This window comes from Chinchilla lanigera, unplaced genomic scaffold (assembly GCF_000276665.1).
Source record: "Chinchilla lanigera isolate Chin_1 unplaced genomic scaffold, ChiLan1.0 scaffold00098, whole genome shotgun sequence".
NCBI lineage: Eukaryota > Metazoa > Chordata > Mammalia > Rodentia > Chinchillidae > Chinchilla > Chinchilla lanigera.
The window spans coordinates 4313286-4335611 of NW_004955499.1; the positions used below are offsets into that span (position 1 = coordinate 4313286).

General features: G+C 38.4%; 1 protein-coding gene across 5 annotated transcripts in view; it reads right to left on the minus strand.

Moving 5' to 3' along the window:
• Nucleotides 1-22326, minus strand: part of Nlgn4x (neuroligin 4, X-linked) — a 395672-nt gene that overhangs the window by 361332 nt on the left and 12014 nt on the right. The window contains exon 1 of one of the 5 annotated variants that reach the window (XM_013505624.1): nucleotides 22053-22105. The exons of 3 other annotated variants lie outside the window; for them this stretch is intronic. The gene's annotated coding sequence lies outside the window, so the exon portion shown is untranslated. Of the gene's footprint in view, nucleotides 1-21532; nucleotides 21567-22052; nucleotides 22106-22326 lie in introns of those variants that run through there. One more of the 5 variants, XM_013505626.1, reaches the window with a different exon arrangement.

The window sequence follows — 22326 nt, forward strand, 5'->3', positions numbered from 1 at the left end:
AAGCTAAATTTAAAAAGGATAATTAATTTTACGCTACTCTACTTCCCCTGAACTATCCCACATTTTGGATGAACTCTCAGAAAATTAATTTAGGACCATACGGCTGGTTCAAACCCAATGTTCAAAACAAAATTAAATCGCATAAAGTCACCCATCCACTGAGCAGCAGAATCATAAACACGGCAAAGTAGATTTACAGCTTCAGTGCTGGAATGTAAATTATTAAAATTCAGAATCCCTCATAGTCTTAAAGTGTGAAATTTTCAAGGGAACATACATGTTATGTACAAAATCCATGTTAAAAAGTGTAACCAGCATAATATGGGGACAATAACCACCAAAGAAATATAATTTGACTTTTGATGCCTGGGAGCAATTTGCAGATTTGTAGCAATCTCTGTGAGCAGCTCTGGCACTATATTTGACTTTGCATTTTCTCGTCTATTTTGCCAGAACTTAAGTCTCTTACTTATTTAACTTCTGGATAAAAACCTTCTTTTAAACCTCTTCCATTAGTTAGTTTCAATACTCTAGCATGGCTATTGATATTTCCAAAAGAAAATGACAAATGTTTTAAAAATGCCCCTGAGGAGAAAAAAGAAAACACATTTATGAATGTTTTCATCAACATAAAGCAGAATCATCACTCCAAAACTAAATAGTAGCGAAATGTATATCAAACAAGAAGCTGGGTTCCACGAAAATCTAAATTTACAGGATTCTTTAGTGTGTGTGTATTCCTTCAGAGAGAGGTAGAGAGTTGAATTTAGCATTTTGTATGAGAGGTGTCTGATTGCTAATTTATCAATAAGGAAGAAGAAGTAATAGGAATAGACTAAAAGGAACTAGTCTTAAATTTATACTTTCCATAAAAACATCACAAAAGCTGACCATTTATTACAGAAATTAAAAACAATATTTAAAAATATAATCTACTGGGAAGTCACTTTACCCGCTAGGTTTGGAGTTATTCATTCTGAGTCTGTTAAGTTAATAGTATATGGTTTATAAACACACTTTTCCTACAAATTCATCTCCTATTCCCTCACAGAGTATTAAAACTTCCCATTTTGTTGGAGAATCTAATTTGAATCAATCCATGTAGCCGTTCACAAAACATCACCCCATTTTCAATGAGACTTAAATTTAATTTTCTCTGCGGCACATTTTCTGATGTTTCCACTGATGTTAATAGCCTCTAAATAAGTGACAGCTCTCACCAATTTGTCTGCATCTGTAGAGCCTTAAATCAGATTCCTCACATCAAATGTTCAAACGTTGTCATCCCTTCTGCAGTGCTTTCATTTGCAACTCGGTTTTGCCCAATTTTAGATAAGCTAGCTGCATTTTGTTCTCAAAGATACTTATCAGGGATTTTGTTGTTTCTCCCCGCCCCCCCGCTTTCTATTTCCCCTAAAGCTCTCACTTACATAAATCAATTCAATCTTCCCGGTGAATAATGTGCATTCTATCGACTGTTCCTAAACTTCAACCTGATTCTCATTACAACTGATTGAATTTATAAAGTCAATTTTTATTGTAAAGAAAAGCTTTCAAAATAAGGTGGTATCTCTCAGTGCAGTTTGCCTTACACATTTATAGTCACACCAGTGTAAATATGAAAGCTAATAGAATCTAAAAGACAATGACATTCCCTGTGCAGATATTGGCTTGGGCACACCTCATTTTATAACACTGCATCTTTATGAGGACATGTGTGACCTCCCAGGATACTTCTGTCAATATTTGGTAACGTTTCAGATTGTCAAAAATTGGAGACGGAGAAGCTAGTCACATCCAGGGATAAGAGATCATCATCCTAAAATGTGCAGGGTAGCCACCTGCCACAGAGGACTATCCTACAACCATGCCAGGAGTTGTATTTCTGCAGAATAACTGAAGAAATTAGTCACATTTTTCATATTATGCAGAGGCGTAGCTTGCAGAATTTTCTACACACATTTTTGCAATAATTCATCATCAACTGATAGTTCACCAACTCTGATTCATGCACAGATGATTGCATTTAGGACATGCATGCACATATCCACAGGAGATCTTCTTAAAGTGCGGTCTACCTAAGCATGCATAGACAAAATGGCTAACTGTTTATAATTGCATAGATTAGTTTGGTAATTTTTAGCCATTACCTCCCTAAATATGTGCATTGTAGATGGTAACAGAATTAACAACATTTAATGAACTCTCAGTTGGCAGAGAATGTATGTGTGTGCATGTGAGTGTGTGTGTGTGTTTTCATACGGAAACAGAACAGATTAAACTAAGTTCCACTAAGTTCAGAAAGCCAAACACAGGTGATCATATGTAATGACTATTGCTTTTAAGGAGGGAACTGTACCACACTGCCCAGATCTTGTTATAAATATGTGGTTAAGGGGCTGGGGATTTAGCTCAGTGGCAAAGTGCCTGCCTGGCAAGTGCAAGGTCGTGAGTTCGGTTCCCGGTACCGGAGAAAAACCAAAAAAAAACCAATAAATAAATAAATAAATAAATAAATAAATAAATAAATAAATATGTGGTTAACTACCAGGCATGGTGACAAATGTCTGTAATTCCAACCTTCAGGAGGCTGAGGCATGAAGATTGCTATGATTTGGGGCTGGCCTGGGCTGTATAGCAAGACTTGGTCTCAAAAACAGAACTGATAAACCAACACTGAATACTACAGAGTTTTTCTCATTCTACAATTTGCATCTATGTAAAGTGAAATAGCAGTTTCTTCAGTATTAACTCACATGAAATGAAAAATCTCAAGAAATGTGTACAAAATAAGAGATAGAGGTCAGGGATATAGATCAGGGGTATGGTACCTGCCTGCTTCCAGGAGTTATGGATAAAATGAATCCACTTACAAGAGTTCCAGAAATAATGCTCCTTAAGATATACTTAATGACAAATACCTGTAGGCATATTAAAATTTTATACTAAACTGTATCCTAATCTTAAGAGGATGAACTTGCCTTTTAAAATATTAACTTCAAAGTATTGAACTCAGTGAAATGATCAATAGGATCCTATTGAAAGCCTAGTTGCTAATAAGATTATTCAACTTTACGCTTACTTATGCAAAATTCACTAGGATAAGTTCTGGGAAAGAATCGCCCCAGCCATATTGTCAAGCTGTAGGTGTGTGTTTTGGTTCTGCAGAGCAAAGCTGTGGAATGCTCAGTGAAACATGATTCCAGGCACTTTGAAGTTTGGCAGTCAGCTGCGATGTTCTGATAGAACATGGTGTTTTTCAAAGGCGAATATTTATGGCAGCACAATTCTTAATGGCTAAATCATAGAAGTGGCATCTAGGTCCATCAAGGATCAATGCATACCAAAATATGTGGTGTTTCTATTCCAAGGAGTAAGGCTCTTCCAGAAAGAAGAATAAATGAGTCACTTGTAGGAAAGTGGGTGCACCTTGAGACGGTCATGTTAAATGAAATAAGTCAGACACGCAAGCTTAAATATCACAATGTCTCTTTTAGGAGAAGCCTGAATTATAAATACATGGCAAAATAAAAGATAGACAACAAGAAATAGGGAGATAAAACCTTTATAAATGGGAGGCAGACCGAGAGACAGAGGGAGAGGGAGTGAAGGATTAAAATGTGTTGTGTGCATGTACTGGCTCCTCATAAGGAAAGTGATCATTATGTACGACACATGTGTACCAACAAAAATTGAAAAAAAAAAAAAGAAAATTTAAAAAAAATAAAGATAAGCATATCCCTGAATGAGTTGGGAATTTCCCCCCTACATATCTTGTTTTTTGTTCCCCCCCTACATATCTGGAAGCATCAAGTCTTCTCATTTAACAACTTCCAAATGAAACAGTTTCACAGTTGTATAATTCATAGTGACAGAGAACATCATGTTAGAAAGATTTTGAGTAAGAGCAGAGTAGCATTGAATTAAATAACAATAAAGTATCCATGTGTTTATACGGATATAGGTGAATGAGTGAAAAAGTAAGCAAGTAAATATATAAATGGCAGAGAAGACACAAATCTTCCTTAGTGCAGAAGTCAACGTGACTCATCTCCATCTTCCACAACCAAAAAATTAATGCCTCGTTTTCTTTCTCTCTCACCCCTTTACTTCAGAATTCCATGATGAAAATATGGATGTAGAAAGTTCCTTTTACTTTTTATTCATTTATGGAAAATCACAAGGACACATTTTAGGAAAGAGGAACCACCTAGGAGTTCAGTACGCACATTTCTGAGTAGGTGTAGGTGGATTGTGCAGACTTAAACTTCGAGAATATATCTGGACCCTGGTCCCTTTCAGTCTAGCTCTTCCCTTCAACTCTTCTTCCTAGATGCCAAAAGTCAGCAGTTTTCTTCTGTCATTCTCTTCACCTGGATGTTTCTGACATGGAACAAACCAACCATGGACTGCAACCTCTGAAACCATAACTCCAATAAACCGTCCTCTCCTTTAAATCGTGTAAGCCACATATTTACATTGCAGCAATGGGAAAGTAGATTAACACAACTTCACTGGATGAACTGAGTCTTATGAATGAGCTATGGAAAGTTGTGAAGTGTGGAGGAGGATAGAAATGTCAAGGAGAGAAGGCTGATTGGTATTATTTTGCACCGGTGAGAAGATAAACAGCAACAGAAGGTCATGTGGATGTTTTGTACTGCTGATACTGTACCATGAGATACACACTTCAGTTCTATGGATTTCTCCCCCCAAAACACACATGCAAGTCTGAAACACCAACAGATCCACCCTTCAAGTTGAAGATAGGCTGCTTAATTCCTTAAAACTAGTATGATTAGTTCATGCGTCCACCAAAAATTGGAGGAGACCAAAGAAATAGGAAAGTGTAGTGTGGTACTCCAGATGGCTTGCTAGAATAGTTAACCATCAGACAGATTTGTTAGCTTTGCTCCATGCATGCTGTCGGCATGTGTCAAACAGCCCACAGCCCCATATATAATTTTTATTTACATTCATTTATATTTTATATGTGTATATCTAATTAAATGCACCTTTTAAAAACTAAAACTGGTGAAATCCAAATAAAGTGAGAAGTGTGGTAGATATTAATGTACCCATATTAGTTCGTTAATTTTGATAGAGAAAACATGGTAAGACAAGATGTCGAGTGGTTGTGGGGTCAAGAGAAACTGTTGAACTTATGCAACTTTCCTGTACAATGATAACTGTGGTAAAATAAAGCTTGCTTTACAAAAATTCAGACACAGTCCCAAAGAAAAAAGGCAGACACTTTATTGCTGGCTTTCTTGTTGCTGGGACAAAATAACTGAAAGCCCACACATAAGGGAAGAGAGGTTTACTTTGGGTGCTTGTTTCTCAAAATTTAGTCCATGGTTGGGCTAGATACGAGGCAGAAACATCATGGCATGAACCAGAAAGAAGAAGGAAAAAAGGTCAGAGAAGAACAGACTACAGAGCAGACATTGTCCCCAGGTTTATGCCTTTACCACCCACTGCCTCCATCAAAATACAATCTCCTAAGAGCAAATTCAGCTGTAAACTCATCAATTGGTTACCTCACTGATAAGGTTAGTACCTTTACAATCAAACCACCTGTCCTGGGGCTTCTTCATCCAAATCACATGATAATCAGCAAGTGTCTTGGTTACTTTATTCTTGCTACTGGGACAAAATACCTGATGCCCAAAATTAAGGAAGGAAAGGTTTATTTCACTCACAGTTCATGGAAGTTTCAATCTGTACTTGGCAGATTATAAGGCAGAGTGGCACATTGCAGAGGGCTACATCTCAGGGCGGCAGCACACAGCTAACCCGCAAGCACTCACCAGGGCGGAATGGGGGAGGAATGCCCCAAGCACTCTTTTCCTGTCCCTTACATATGCAAACTATCCACTCCCGGGCAGGTGCAGCTCTCACACCCATATTCAAAGTCTAAAAGCCTGCCCCAGGGCCTCAGAAGACTTTGGGGGAACACCCAGACATAAACCATACAGCAAGTAAATATTTTCAGAAATTAATCTCAATAATCTTTCAGGGAAGCAAATCACCTAGATATGATCCATGATATTTCCAGTCACTTAAAACCAGCAACTGCTTATTTAATCCTGTGGAATCAAGGCTGTGACAGATGAACAAATGCCCACAAATTAAAATTCTCACATAGCTCTCATTGAGATAAGAAAGGGTTTATTTCAATCTATTTACATCAATCTATAAGGAAAGGAAATAAAAAAGTAGAGGACACGCAGCTTTTTCCATGGTACCCTCCTGATAGCCTTAGAAGGGAAATGGTTAAAAACAAAATAGTCGATGATATATCAATCTAATTGTTTATTAAACCATATGTAATTCGCAGGTAAATAAAAATCCTTTCAATAATACCTGTGTCATGAATAAAATTCAATGTTATAATATGTTTATGTACCATTTCCTCATAATGGCTATAACCATTGTTTATGTCAAACATATACTAATTATTTAAAAATTATAGGACATATTCCAGCTTACACAGAACTGCACTTACAAAAAAAAATCTTCACTCAAAACTAGAATGGCTGAGGTGGAATTTGTTCATGCATGAACAAAAGTTTTTCTACTCATAGAAGGATTGCAACTCCTTAACCTGACCTTTGTTTCCCCCGGACCAGCACTCTAATGCAGAATAATCATCATAAAAATACAGATTTCTCCAAACCACTTTCCAGTTAAAAAATGGGCAGATCAAATGAAAATTCTTCCAACTGGGAAGACACTCACAATTCAACATCTCACAACTGAACTTGCAAAAATACCTCCTCTTCCTGTAACTATTCACTAGTTAAGACTTCAGGGTCAAGGTCCACCATGACAAACATTCCTTGACTTTTTTGTTTGACGCTTAATCCAATAATAATAGATATTTATTTTCTCATAGGATTTCAAAGAGGATAGAAGATTATCCACTAGTGTTTGCACTGATAAAATGCATGAAGTTACCCTCTTGAGCAAAGCCTTTTGTAGAGAAAGAGGGGTCTCTGAGGAAACGCTTTATTCCCCTAAAAATGCACTGAGATATAGCAAATGGTATTAAACATACACAATTCATCCACATTGCAAAAAGCGTGGACATACTAGGTTCTTGCTTACAGATGAAAGTATAAAATCAAGGGAGAGGAACAAGTATAATAAGTGTCTGACTCAATCAAACTAATTTAATAGCACTTCATGAAACACAGCAAAGCTCCTGTATAGTAGCAAGCTGGACATTTTTCTTCTTTATGCCCTGCTCTCTTTGGTCAAAATAATTTACTCATTTTGAACTTCCACTGTACAATGGAGAAGACTATGCTTTGAAATTAAATAATGGACTCTTTTATTTGGCTGTTTGACATTTCTTCTTATTTTGTGAACTTCTTATGAGTTGGCAAAAAATGTTATGTTAAAAACTGAAATTTCAGCTACTTAATCTTTATTTGATATATGATGTTTTAAAGCATTGGGATAACTCATTGATGTGCCTTGTGACCAAGTTTTCCTGAATATAAATGAGGGAATATGGATGTTTGCTGATAGGCACTCTGAAAGTTCTAGCAATTCATTTTCCTGTTATTTTCTCTTTTTGCAATGAGTAGACCAGGGGTTGGGGATTTAGCTCAGTGGTAGAATGCTTGACTAGCAAGCTGGAAGCCCTCACCACCAAAAACAAAAACTAAAGCCCATCTGAAAACAACAAAAATCCAATAAAAAAAAAAAAACAGGAAAAAGACAAAAAAAAAAAAAAAAAAAAAAAAAAAAACAAGGTAATTGCACAATGAGTAGACCAATTTAATACACTTCAGTATGAATATTGGCAATTTGTTTGTTACATAGCCATACTTTTACATTCCTGAAAGGTGGTAAAAAATATAAATGTAATGCTACTCTTGTACTTTGACGAATTAAATCTAGCAGTATGGTAAGATATTTACTCTACGATAATTATTACACATTCTGAAAATAAGTAGGAGAAACTGAAAGGTTCTCAACACTGAAATGATAAATACTTGAGATGGAAACCGTACTTAATTTGACTTGGTGATTACACATTATATACATGGAGCAGACTGCCTTATTGAACCCTACTAATACATACAAATATTATATGCCAATTAAAAATTTTAAAAAGTTTGTTACAAGGGGAGATTTTTTTTTTATGAAAATAGAAGGTCTAAGCAACAACAACAATACAAAAATAACAACAGCATAAATTCCTGGAATCATGTTCTACTGCCCACAATAGATAAACTTAAATAGCTCGAATATTTATATAGTACAGCCTTGAACACTTTCCTCAAGTTAGATAGAGGGATTTTTTTTGCCTGTGAAGTTGGCTTTGGAACGATATCAGCTCAGAAGGAGAGGGAGGAACGAAGTGAACAATCTGCCTGCTCTCCTGGCTGAGTCTGGGGAACATCCTTGTACAGCCACAAGAGGCCATGTTGCTCCAGAGACCACAGCATGGGGTAGACGTGGGAGAGCATGCTGGTGGGCAAATTCCCTTGATGAGCTGTCTCTGTTGGCCTTAGAGCTCAAAGGGAACCAGACACAGCAGCAGAGTCCTCGCATTGGAATAGACAGCTATCTCACAACCAGCACACCAGAGACGGCCCATGGAGAATACTAACATTGCGCAGTTTTCAGCTGTACACACCTCAGAGCCCCAGGTCCCCTGTGTGCAGCTGTGGAGATTTAGACTGTAATGCCTCCTCTCACAGTTCAACAGCATTTTTCTTTGTGGTGGAGGAGAATAGCATGTTTGCATTTCGCAGAAATCTTACTAGTACTTTCCCTGAATTTTCTTCCAGTCACTTATGTTTCAAGAAAGAAGATAATGAACATAAATAGCTCCATTTGTAATTGAGAAACTTCTTCATGAAGATTTTTTAAAATGGAGCTGGGGATACAGCTCAGTTGCATAAGCGCCTGTCTGGCAAGCCCAAAATTGTGAGTTTGATCCCTGGTATCGCAAAAATAATAATAATAATAATTTAAATGCAAGAAGTACCCTGCCATGTGCAATCCTTTACGAGCATGCATAAAAATACTTGTGTGCACCATTTATTTTATTATAATTTTTGCCATTTCAATTGTGTCCCCACGTCATTCCACAATGTGTGTGTGCTTTTTTCTCTTTCTTTAAGTGTGACTGATAAAAGAAAAACTCAGAGGTGCATTGTAGAGATGTCCCTGCATGGATACAGTGCATAAATGTCATATTTATGACCTTAAGCATTGATCACTGCCTGGCAGTGGGAATATTCAAAATTATCTCTCTAAGCTATTTTGAAATACAGAATTCACTGGTGACAATCACAGTCACCCTGCTGCAGTGCAGAATATTGAAAAAACACTAATGCTATTAAACTGCACCTGGTCACTATTTAAATCTCCCGCGTTTGTTAGCCTTAACGATTGCCGGGACAAAATACCTGGCACCCCGAACCCACGGGTTGAATGTGGCTCCTGTTTTGTAGATTTGGTAACACCTGGCTGGCTCCAGGGCAGAAACGACATGATACAAGAATAGAGAAAAGCTACTCAACTCCAGGGAGCCGCAAGCAAAGAGAGAGAGAGAAGGAAAGAGCCTGGGACAAGACTACAGTCCTGCAGGTCCCACCACAGGGACCCACCTCCTCTAGCCAGGAGCTCACTGCGAACACCACATATGGGTACTGAACTCATCCCTGGAAAAATCTGCCAGTGAGTACAGTACCCCATGAGCCAAGCACCTTCCAAACACGTGACACTTTGGGCGAGGGCATTTTCTATGTAAACATAACATCCTGTCTCAAAACATTCCTCTCCTATACACCTCCCTGTCTAGTTTAGTTCTCCATTCACAACTTGTAGGAGATCAATTTTGCAGCATATATCCACGGTGAAAAGCAGGCGGGAGGTTGTCTCTCTGAGCCTGGCTTATTTCACGTAACCCCGACAACACCGTACTCTGAGACGACTACATGCATCTGTGTTCATTAACTATGATATCATATTCTAGCCACTCATCAAAGGGAAACTTGCCAATCAAAATACAAACACGTAAACTGTCAAGGCAGCCTGAAGCAATGTTTAAGTGAAGCAATGTGTGAATAGTTATTTTAACCCTGTGCTCTGGTACTACGTAATACATTGCCATTTCTGAGGTGAAACTCCTTTTTTAAGGTTGGTGCTGGTATAGAAAGAGTTAAAGGTTTCTCACTTTGTTGCACATTGCGCTATCTCTGCTTTATTCTGCATACTGAACTGTCACTCTATTTCCACATTTTTTGCCGCGGGTACTGGGAATCGAACTCACAAACTTGCGCTTGTCAGGCAGGTGCTTGGCCCAGTGCGCTATATCCCCGGCACTCTATTTCAACTTAATTATTCCATTTTCTTTCTATTCCATGTAACTATTCCCTTCCCTTAACTTCCTTCTGCATTACATATTAGCTAATAACCTCAAAACATCCACAGGTTCAAGTATGTATCCAAATAGATATTGTTTACCTAACAGAAAGTATTTAGCATACATTACTAATGTATTCTAAGCTATTCTCTTCCAACCCATAGCATAAGCTTAGGAAGTGGGTACATTTCTCACATGGATGGACATATTTGTTTTTGACACTGTATACTGAAGGCAAGTCCTCTCTATATTGGCAAGTTGCCCAGATTGGGTTTGAACTTGAGATCCGCCTGCCTCAGCCTCGCAAGAGGACTGGCATTCCAGGCATGCACCACAGTGGCCAGCTGGCTAGTAATCCTTAATCTTACTCTGCAGCCAGCAAAGCAAGCTGCGAACTGAAGGTTGGGAAAAGATCCCGGAAAGGATTCCTTGAGGTAGGTGGGCTCGTTTCCCCACAAAGACCATGATGAAGTTCATCAGCTGCCATCAAACGGCTTTCTATTTCTGCAACCCAGTGTTAGCAGCCAGGGTTTCTGAAGAACTTATAATTTAACACTATGTTATTACCACCTAAGAATGATCAAATAAATGTAGTCCTTAATATTTCATATATACTGTCCTATGACTTTACCTTTATATATTGAAAGTATTTAAGGACATAGACACCAACTGTTATTTTTTAACGTTTAACTTTTTATTCTAAGACAGCGTCTCTAAATGCCCCAGGGAGGCTCAAACTTGCAATCCTCCTGCATCAGCTTCCTAGGAAACAGGGATTACAGGTATTCGGCACTCATCCAGGACAATTATTTTGCTACTAAAATTCAACTCTCTATTTCACTCTATTTCACTTTTTCAGTGGTCCTCTCCTTTTATTTCTTCTGCTACTAAGAAGGGGAAATGTACTGATGTATAACTTATAGAGCAAAGGTAAACGATTGGTTTTCTTGTAGGTTCTATTTCTTAGTTCAAAACAAACATGGAAGAAAAAAAAATAAAACTAAAACACACAAAAACTTTGACACACACATAACTTATTTCTCGCAACTATTTTGGCAACTCTGGCAGGTAACTTCCTACTCTCTCAGCTTTTCTTTCTGGCCTGTGTCAGTAAAATAAAAAATAAATATGCTCCCCACTAGGATATGGTGAATGTGGACAAAACTCATTACGGAGGAGTCCAGACTAGATGCCATTTCTGCTCAAATTCTCTGCAAAGGACAGGTGAGTCTTAATGTGCCTGTTTTCTGTGTAAAATCCGAGACATACTCCATGAGATACATGAGATTTGCCAAAGTGTTTGACAAGGGAAGTTTTGTAAGAAAGGATCCTTGATGTAAGAATTCTTCTTCTTATTTGTTCACCATTTTTATTTAGTGTATGTTTCGAATACACAATGATTACATTCATCTTGGAAAATTGGTACACATGCTTATTGCATCTTAACCATTTTTTTCTCTTTACCTTTTTGAAACAGAGTCTCACTGTGCAGTTCAGGCTGGCCTTGAACTCATTTTGCAGCCCAGGCTGATCTCAAACTGGCAACGATCCTCCTGCCTCAGCCTCCCTAGTGCTGAGATTACAGACGTGCGCCACCCCACCTGGCTTGCGTTTTAACCATTTCTGTGTCCATTTTGCTGTGCAATCCCATGTGCTCCCTTTCCACACTCATCAATTTCTATCAAATCTTTATGTATTTATTAGAAATATTCCACGAAGGTTTTCCTTTAAAACAAAGGGCTCTATGCCCTCTACTTAAGCAATCCTGCCCCATCTTTGTGAGGGATGTTATTTTCAAAGCTGCCTCATGATTCTAAAAGATCTCAAGTTGGAGAAAAATAAGATTATACGAGAGATGGAAAAGTTTGACATGATTATGCATGATTTTATGGTCTTTTAATTTTAAATACATTAAAATGTCTCATATCGTCCCTGCTTTAACAGTACTGAAATCTCTAAGTGTTCTTTATTGGTTTTAAAAAGACAAAAGTAAATGGCTGTTCATTAATGTTGTTGGCTCCATAATCATAGGTTAAAGAAAGAAAAATCTAATGGGTTATCAGTTTATCATGCAATCAAAGCAATGTATTTTATGTACTTCTTCATAGGGTTTACTAAATTGACCATCAAGGTTAAACTTTGGATTTGAAATATCTTTAATATAACCAACCATGCACATATACATGAGAATGTCATTAAATGGTCATGAAAATGTCTCTGGCATTTCACGAGTCTTTAAGTGCTCTTTCTTATTTTGTCTGATTGTCTGTGGAATTATTTTCATTTTAAAAAATCTTTTCTGGAGGGCTGGGGATATGGCTCAGTGGCATAAGTGCTTTCCTGGCAAGACTGAGGTCATGAGTTTGATTCCTGGTACCAAAAAAAAAAGAAAAAGAAAAAAGAGTTGGTAAAAATCTTTTCTGGATTTCTGAGATGCTATTAGTCGCTGAAGTAGTGAAAAGGAATGGAGAAAGGAAGGAGGGAAGGGAGGGAGGGAGGGAGAAAGGAAAAGGAAGGAAGGAAAGAAGGATGGATGGAAGGAAGGAAGGAAGGATAGAAAGAAGGAAGGATGGATGGAAGGAAGAAAGAAAGCAGGGAGGGAGGAAGGAAGGAAAGAGGGAAGCAAGGAAGGAAAGAAGAAATGAAAGAAAGGAAGGAAGGGAGAGAGGGAGGGAGGGAAAAAAGATAGAGGAACTGTAGGGAAAGATGGGTGAGATGAAAGAAAGAAATAATAATGCATCAGAAAATAGGAAAAGGTGATTCATAATTGAATTAGACACTTGAAGAACTTGCTGATGAATTCCAAATGTAAACAAGATTTTTAAAAGTATACAGATAGGCCTGTCTCTCCTCCACAGTAGCAATATTACATTTGCTATGTGGTCATATCTGGTATGTAGAAAAGTTCAAGAAAACCAAAGGATGAATATAGGTGAAGACCTTCAAATCAGGGAACTGATATACTCTTTCATAAATATATGTTTTAGCTATCAAGTTTCCTACTTGCCAAATCAAGGAAGTAGTATACCAAGGACTACCACACTGATTTTCTCATTTTCATCAAGGCTACAGAGTTGACTTAACTCCCTGTCTCTTCTGCAGAGTGAGAATGGAAATTGGATGACAAGACATCATCATCATCATCATCACCATCACCATCACCACCACCATCACCCCCATCATCAGCCATTATCAATAATCCTCACCATCGCCACTACCATCACCACCATCATTGTCACTATCAGTAATCATCACCATGACCATCAGCACTACCACCGCCCCATCAACAGTCATTGTCAATGATCATTACAATCACCACTACCACCACCCCCACCATCAGCCATTATCAGTAATCCTCACCATCGCTACTACCAACACCACCATCATTAATAACTATCGGTAATCATCACCATGACCATCAGAACCACCACCTTCCCATCAACAGTCACTATCAATAATCATTACAATCACCACTACTACCACCCCTATCATCAGTCATTATCAATAATCATCACCATTGCCACTACCATCATCATCATCATTATCACTATCAGTGATGATCACCATGATCCTCAGCACTACCACCTCCCCATCAACAGTCATTGTCAATAATCATTACAATCACCACTACCACCAACCACATCATCAGCCGTTATCATCCATTGTTATCATCATCATAATTTTCACCATCACCACTACCATCACCACCATGAGTTATTTTCAATAATCATCACCATCACCACTAACATCAATCACTATCAGTAGTCATCACCATCACCATCACCATCACCACTACCACCACCCACATAATCACTCATTATCAGTAATCACTACATTCACCACTACCCCAACCCCCATTATCAGTCACCATCAAAAATCATCACCATGACCATTACCACCACCCACATCGACAGCCATTGTCCTCCATTGTCATTATCATCATCATCATCATAATCATCATCAACACCACACAACGTGGACATTCTTGGCTACTAAACCCTAGCCAACCTCAGATGGTGCCTATCTTGTCTTGTAGAAGCAGAGGTCACTCATCTCTCCTGGCAAAAATGTTTCATGTCTTCAAATAACCACTGATGGGAGGTTTCCAGATGGGCCACAAAGCACACAGAAAACTAATTATTACACTGAGTAACACGTAGTATGCTTCCATTGGGATGCCATGAATATCTCTCCATTTCCTTTAAATGCAGGGTCCATGGACACGTAATATAGCTACTGTGGACCAGACTGGAAAGTTGCTTTTTATCTATAACACAGCTCCTTTCTCCAAATGCATGTGAAAACTTTCTTTTTGTGTCTCTCTCCCTTTATACATTTCGTGTATCTAATCGCACACACATTATATTTCTGTGAATCTTATTTGTTTACATAATTATATATATTTATAGCACAATTTATGTATGAATTTATGTGAATAAATTCTGTTCAAAGGGTTGGGGATGCAGGTCAGTGGCATAAGCGCTTGCCTGGCAAGCCTGAGGTCATGAGTTTGATTTCCAGGACCAAAAAAATAAAAGTAAATCCTATTCAATAAACAAATTATAAATAACATAAAAGTGTATGGATTTTTACGTTATATGAAATATATTACATCTAGCATACATTTCTATATAATCCTATGTATAAAAAGAATTACATATTTTAATGAATTGCATTATTATATGTAGATTTTTCATCAAAATTTACAGTCCGGCTACTTGAGGTGATAAAGGCTATCATGGATTGAGGACCAGAATTGAGATGTGTTATGTACATGTACCAACTCCACATGATAAACATAATCATAACATGTTGCATACATGTACTAATAAAAGAAATAAACAAATAATGAATGAGTATATGGGAAAATTTTGGAGTCCCACTGTTTTAGATCATAAAGGCTAGCATGGGTGATGCCAAGGGTTGGATCCCACGCATTGCAAACACAAATCATTAGAGCATAGTAAGGGCTTTGATCATCAACCTCAAAAATTGTGTAGACACTGTGTCAATATATTTATACAGAAATATTGCAAGTTTTAAATTGTGCCAATAAAATTACACAACTTTACTGCACGTAATTTTGTTGAAATTATATACAAAGACATACACAATATAAGTATAAAACACACCCTAGTTTTCTCCATCAGGTGCATGAAGTATGTAAAAGTACAACTCTATAAAATTACTTTCAGGCAGTTATAAATAAGTGCCTGTAATGATGAGATGAAAATTTACAAATATCGCTATCTGAGGTATTATGTGTATGTTTGCACACACGAGTATCTAACTAGTGCACATGATGAAAAATCTCTATGTATAATTTGCAAACATATATATTTCTTGCAAGTGGCCTTCCTTGCTTATAGCTGCAGAAGCACAGATCTGAGGATATGTTTCTCCCCCATCAGGACATCTTTGTTTGCAGACCTAAGTGTGTTTGCACTCTGGGAAAAACCTGTAAACGTAATTTTGATGAAGTGTGTCTGGGGCCAAAGGGGAGACCTGCGATAGCGAATCCTTCAGTATGTATTCCTTTTGGTGTTAGTAGCAGCTGGGATATTTTCAGTGCTCATCAGAGAGTGCAGTGGAAATAACCAGTCTATGCTGAACTGGAATTGAAAAGAAGACCACAGGGAGAGAGGAACGATTATCATAGCGGGTCTCTGGGAAGCTTCCCAACGTTCATGGCTTTCAATGTCTTCATGCTTTTTGCAAAGCTGGGCTAATAGGATGCCATGTCTGCGTTCTTCGTGGCTGTGGTGAGCACAGGCTTTCAACTGGGCTCTCTCGGCACTGAGCAAAAGAAAGGAGCGCCTGTCCTGCTGCTCACCGAAAAGGCTGAGGGCTTCAAGCTTTTACTGAGAGAGCCCCGTTGGGTCCTCATGACACCTGTGAATTTCTGTACCCAGGATGTGAAAAGGGGTGCAGGGGAAAGGGTGGAATCTCATCACAGCCATCATCGCGTTCGTGCCACCGTCAACAAAGGGAATAGGGGTGTTGCAGGGTATACTTCTCAAACCAGAGGTGAATGATTTCAGGAAATGTATAGCAAATAGAATATCTGTCCTGAAATCCATGCATTATATTAAGGGATCACTGTCAGTGCATCTCTTCTTTCTTGGAAGGAGCACACACAGCACTTAGAGGCAACTTAGGCAGTTAATTCTCTGACCCTCTTATCTGCCTTCTCCCTTCCTCCTTCCTTTCCTCCCTTCCTTCTTTCCTTCCATACCATTCTTCCTTATTTCCTTTCTTCTTCCTTTCCTTCTTTCTTTCCTTCCTTTTTCCCTTTCTCCTTCCTTCTCTTTTTCATTTTAAAAATTTAAAAAATCTAACAAAACAACAATGAAGACAAAATCAAAACAACACAAAAACAACAAAAATTATGCATGACCTCAAAACAAAATCATAGGAGGTAAGGCTACAGCTCAGTGGCATAAGCACCTGCCTGGCAAGCATAAGGTCATGAGTTTGATTCCCAGTACCAAAAAAAAAAAAAAAAAAAAAAAAAAAAAAAAAAAAAAAATAAATAAATAAATAAAAAAAAAAATTGGAAATGATGCAGAGCTTCACCATACAAGATGGTAGGAGTTCAGCAATGGTTTTTATACTGCATATTGCTATTTTCAGATCAGTCATTCTGATTGCCAGATTTAAGCGTGCAAAATTGGTCAAGAAAAAAAAGTTTCAGCATTGACTGTTTTTTTTTCAATAAACCACAGACATTAGCAATACACCTATTCCAACTATCCTTATATATACATATAAATTTTGTTTTTCATTTAAAAAATACAAATCAAAAACAACCCAAATATCCATCCACTGAGGAATGGATAGGAAAGATGTGGTATTTTTATACAATGGAGTATTACTCAGTTATAAAGAAAGATAGATGCTTTTATAGGTAAATGGATGGAACTAGAGGCCATACTCATAAGTGAAATAAATCAGACTCATATGTGTAAGCATCGTATTTCCACCCTACTCTAAGAGCCTGAAAGAATAAATAAAATCTGAAGGGTAAAATAGATATTGTGAAAGGGAAAAGAAACTGCTCAAATAGGAAGAAGCAACTGGGATGAAGGAGGGGAGAGGAAAAAGAAAGAAGGAAGAGGAAATAAATATACGTATGTGTACACACAGGATATCTTTCTTCTTTATTTCATGTAGATATTTATTCCCCATTTCTTTCCTTCTTCCTTTATTTCTTTCCTTCTCTCCTCATATCTACTTTTTTCCAGCACTAGGCATAAACCGAAGACTTTTCCAGGCACTGAGCTATATGCCCAACACCACCTTTCTTTATTTATTTTTTTAATTTTGAGACAGGGTATCAATAAATATTTAAATTGCCCAGGCTGGAATCCAGTTTGGATCTTCCTGCCTCAGCTTCCCAAAGTGCTGAGATTGCAGGCAAGCAGTACATCACCTAGCTGAATTCTTTAAAACCAGATATGTTTACTGAAGAAGGAGATATGAGAACAAAAGTTATCAATGGAACAATATATTTCATTCTAATGAACCTGCATAGTTTTCATCTGTTGAGTTGCAGTGACTGAGAAAAGTGTTTCAGGCAAAAAACAGCCCTGGTGGTGTTTCCCTGTGTGTGCATACAAAACCTGCCCTTGCACACACTGCTAACCTTACAAACACTGACTTTGGGTCACAAAGATAAAGCCTTCCAACAGACAAAAGCAGTTTGAAATGGCACATTTAATCTGCAAAAAAAACAAAAACAAAAAAAAGGTTTGCTGTTGTGAGTTTTCTTATCACACTCACTTGTAGAGTTATCAAGAAGTAAAAGTAAAAGTTGGAAAAATAATGATTCAAATCAAAATCTCAGTGGGTTCTTGTCTGTACCCAACCCCATAGTTGAGAGAACAGTTCGAAGCTACAGGTTCAACAGCTGACCCTGACTTTAGAGTGATGTGAGATCCCTCACTCGGTCCATGGGGCTGAATATTGATGATGAGTTATTAAACACGAAAGAGGAATGAATCTTTGAACCAAAGTCAAAGAAGAGAAGTTCCTTCTCCTTCCTGTGGAAAAATAAACATTACTGATGCGGATCAGTTTCCCTGATTTTTTTTCGTTCTGTAAAAGATCCAGAAATCGATCAATTTTAAACAACCCTAGCTATTTTTTTTCTTCAAACTTGAATGACAGATGAAGTTTCATCCTTGAAAATGATTTCATCTTGCAAATTAAGAGTCCCTGTTCCCTCCCTTGAAATAATACAACCAGTACCCAAAAAAGACAGAAATCAGCCTGAACCTGGGGTTGATGTGGGTCTAAAAGGCACAGAGATATTATTACAATCAATTTTACTGGGTCACAGTGGGTCATGACTGTAGTCATAGCTCTCCTGGAGTCTCAGACAGAAAGATCCCGAGTTCTACCCTTGTTGGGACAACTTATTGCAACCCTGAAAATAAAATACTGGCTAGAGATATAGATTACTGTAAAGGCCCTAGGTTCAATCCCCAGGGCCAATGAAAAGAAATCATATTCTTTGAGTTATTCGGTTTAGATTTCATGATATTTAGTTTCTCACCATTCGAGTAGAGGTAACCACCTAAAACCAAAATTATCACCAAGTTTAATGTTAAAAACTAAAAAGACCTGTTTGTAATTCAAATTTGCTTCCCAGGTACTGTGTGGCATGCCACTATTTATTTATATAGTATCCGGTATGAATAAAACAGCCCAGGCAAGAATTCTTTCTTCACATATCTGAAGAGTTATGAAAACAAGAGTTGTTTTATTAATGCTCTCCCCAAAATAAAATCTGTCTCCCTCAATCTGATTTCTTAAGCAATGAGATTGTAAAAGTGAATTCCAGGGCTGGAGACAAAGCTCAGTGGTGCAGCACCTCCCTGGCAAGCACAAAGTTCTGAGTTCTATTTCTGGTACAAAAAGGAAGATATTAAGAAAATAAAAGTGTATTCTACTTCATATGTTGCCTAAATTATACTGTGATTGGATGTTTCCTCTCTGGAATAAATACAGTAAAATTTCACTTGGTATTGTTTTGATATGTTCATATTTAGATGAATATGTAGACCTAGCTATTTAAAGATGTACAGATGAGATATGAAACTTCATTTTAATCTGGTACCAGACATTTTCGAGAAGTCAGATGTAGGTGTGCAGAGGCTTTGTCTACAGGACAATTTATTAACAAAATTAAGTGGAAGATGAAACCCATCCTTGAAAAGGGAAAAAAGGGGGGGATGACTTAAACTAAGATGAAAACATGGGATTATCTTATCTCATTTGAGATTACCACATATATTTTTAGAAAAGCAGAAAGCATTACAGGAGGAATACAGGAATGTACTAGGTCTTGCTAGACAAAAAAAGTAAACTTGAATTTACAATTGTATTTCACACACTAAAATGACCTCTTCTCCTGTTGGGCAGGAAAAAATGTTTTAAACATGTAAAGCAATCTTCATAGTGAATTCACTATAGAATTTAAAATAGCTTCTTCATTGCCTTTATGGGGAAATAATAAATTTCATGAACTAATTACATTATTAACTGTCCTCAAACATGTAACTAAGCAAGATTGAAAATAATGGAATCCCAATTACCATAAGAAAAGGCTAAATTGAGGCCCTTTGACCTACACCTGGATGTTTATTTCTGTGAGAACTTTTCCATATTTTCGATCAGAGGACAGAAAAAGCCAGAATATTATGAAGTGTTCTTGAGGACACCCCTGCACATTCCCAAAATGAGTTTTTTTTGCCAATTCAGACGTTACATGTGCCTTTATGTGTAGTACATACAGACACATCCCACAAATTACTGCAAAGGGGCAAAGAAAAGCCAAGTTCAAAAGTACAGAAAACGTTTCATATCCATCCTTATGACCATTCTACATTCTGGGTCTAAAAGGTATGAATTTGCAATACACCCCATTCTCTTTCATGGTCCCTTTAAGCACCTCTGGTCGTCTGATTTATCTAACTTTCATAGCAATCAATCACTTTACCAGGTGCCTTTTCTATGCTTAGTTTTGGTTGAAAATTAACTGATTTTCCAGTTTTAAGGCTATGTATTCCAGAATTATCTTAGTTTTCAAGAAATGCAAAGCAGAGCAACACTTCTTCTACCCTAGAACTGATCAAAGTACCTTCAAAATAACACCCAAATGTGGCCATTACAGTACAAGGAGAATTTCTACATACCCCCCATTGGAAATCATTGTGTTCTGAAAAACAAGCAAATAAACAAACAAACAAAAAACTCTTAATATAGTGATTTAAAAACTCATAAAGTAGTTTTCCGTAGGCTATAACTGGTCCTGATTATATCCTTACAGGTCAAAAACTCTCTCTCTCTCTCTCTCTCTCTATATATATACATATATAGATAGATAGACAAATACATACAGATGTATAGATACACATATAGATGGTACAGATGTTATATGATAAACATGTTTGTATACATATGTATCTATATATAGTCATTCATGCTACATTTTCTTGAGTCATAGAACTCTCTGAGGCACATCTGAGAAAACGCGAATTTGCAGAAATCTCAATGAAATTTGTGTGTCCTTAATTTCAGGAAAATTTTAAATTTCTTTTTTTTCCTGGAAATTCGGGATTATTACTGCAACTCTTGTATCATTAGCACGAGCCCACATTCTGCTCCGTCTACACAGGGACATCTTTGCTAAGGATTTAGAGGATTACTGTTCTCGCCTCACGCACAGCCAATTAAAGGCGTGATATAATTCGCCCCTCCTGAAGGCAGCCCCCACAAAAATGCAGATTGCTTCGCCATCCCGTCAGTCCTCCCGGCTCTGCTTTGCCCTCAGAGAAACGCTCAGCGCTGGGATTGAATCCTCGCCGCCCCTCTCATCCTGCAAATCTGCCTCCTTCATCCCTAGAGCCGGTCTTTATATTCTGGATATATAATTTCAATCCCAAATGTCCCTGCCAGAGCTTGGACATGTCCTTCTATGCTCGCCGCAGAACGCCTACACAAACCGGCCATTCTGCCTCGTCAGGATAACTAGGTCTCTGTAAACTTTCTTTCCTTCCTTTTTTTTTCTCTGCGCCCCCCACCCTTGCCCCTTAAATCACGGTGGGCCCGGATTCTAACGTGGGATCCTGAGCTCACCCCGTGTCACTCGAACGGATCCGGGCGAAGATTCCCTCAGCGCTCACCCTCGCCAACCACAGATCCCTTCCCAGAAAACTGCAGGAGGGGAACGCAGAAAACCCTTTCCCCCTCCAATGACCAAATAGAAAATAATAAGAATGATAATAATTAAAATGAAATACCCAAAAGCTAGCAAGAATCTATGCTACCACCTTGTGGATTCAGAGAGGAAGAACAGCACCTGTTTAGTCCAAGCACCCCCCCCACCCGCCCACCCCACCATCACCCCAAATATCTTAAGTTGGGTGCGGATGACAGATGGGGATACCCGCCTCCCCTCCGCTCACCCCACATCGGTCCGTGGCATCGCGGGGTTGCACTGGTGACGCGCGCGCGCCCAGGTCTGTCGCAAGCTGCAAGCTGCAAGCTGCAAGCTCCCAGCTCCCAGCCACCGCACGACAGGGGCGATGCTCACGCCTCCTCCCTTACCATCGCCCCCCCGCCAAGCGGCGTCCAGCGCACCCCCTGGCCTCCTCACCCTAGACAGGTCAGCACAGTGGATCCAAAAATAAACACAAAAGACGCCCGCACCCGCCGCTCGCTTTGGAAGAAGCACCAAGAGAAAAAGGAAAACCGCATCCAAAAAAAAAAAAAAAATCCTTTGGGGAAGGGGAGGGGGTGATGCAGAAGGCGACCTCTTCGTGCGCCCCTCGTTCTTCCAAGCTGGACCTCCGTTTCCAGGCAGCTCTAACAAGGCTCAGGGCCGGGCTGAGCTGGGGGGTGAGGAGCCGGAGGAGGTTGGGGCGAACCCC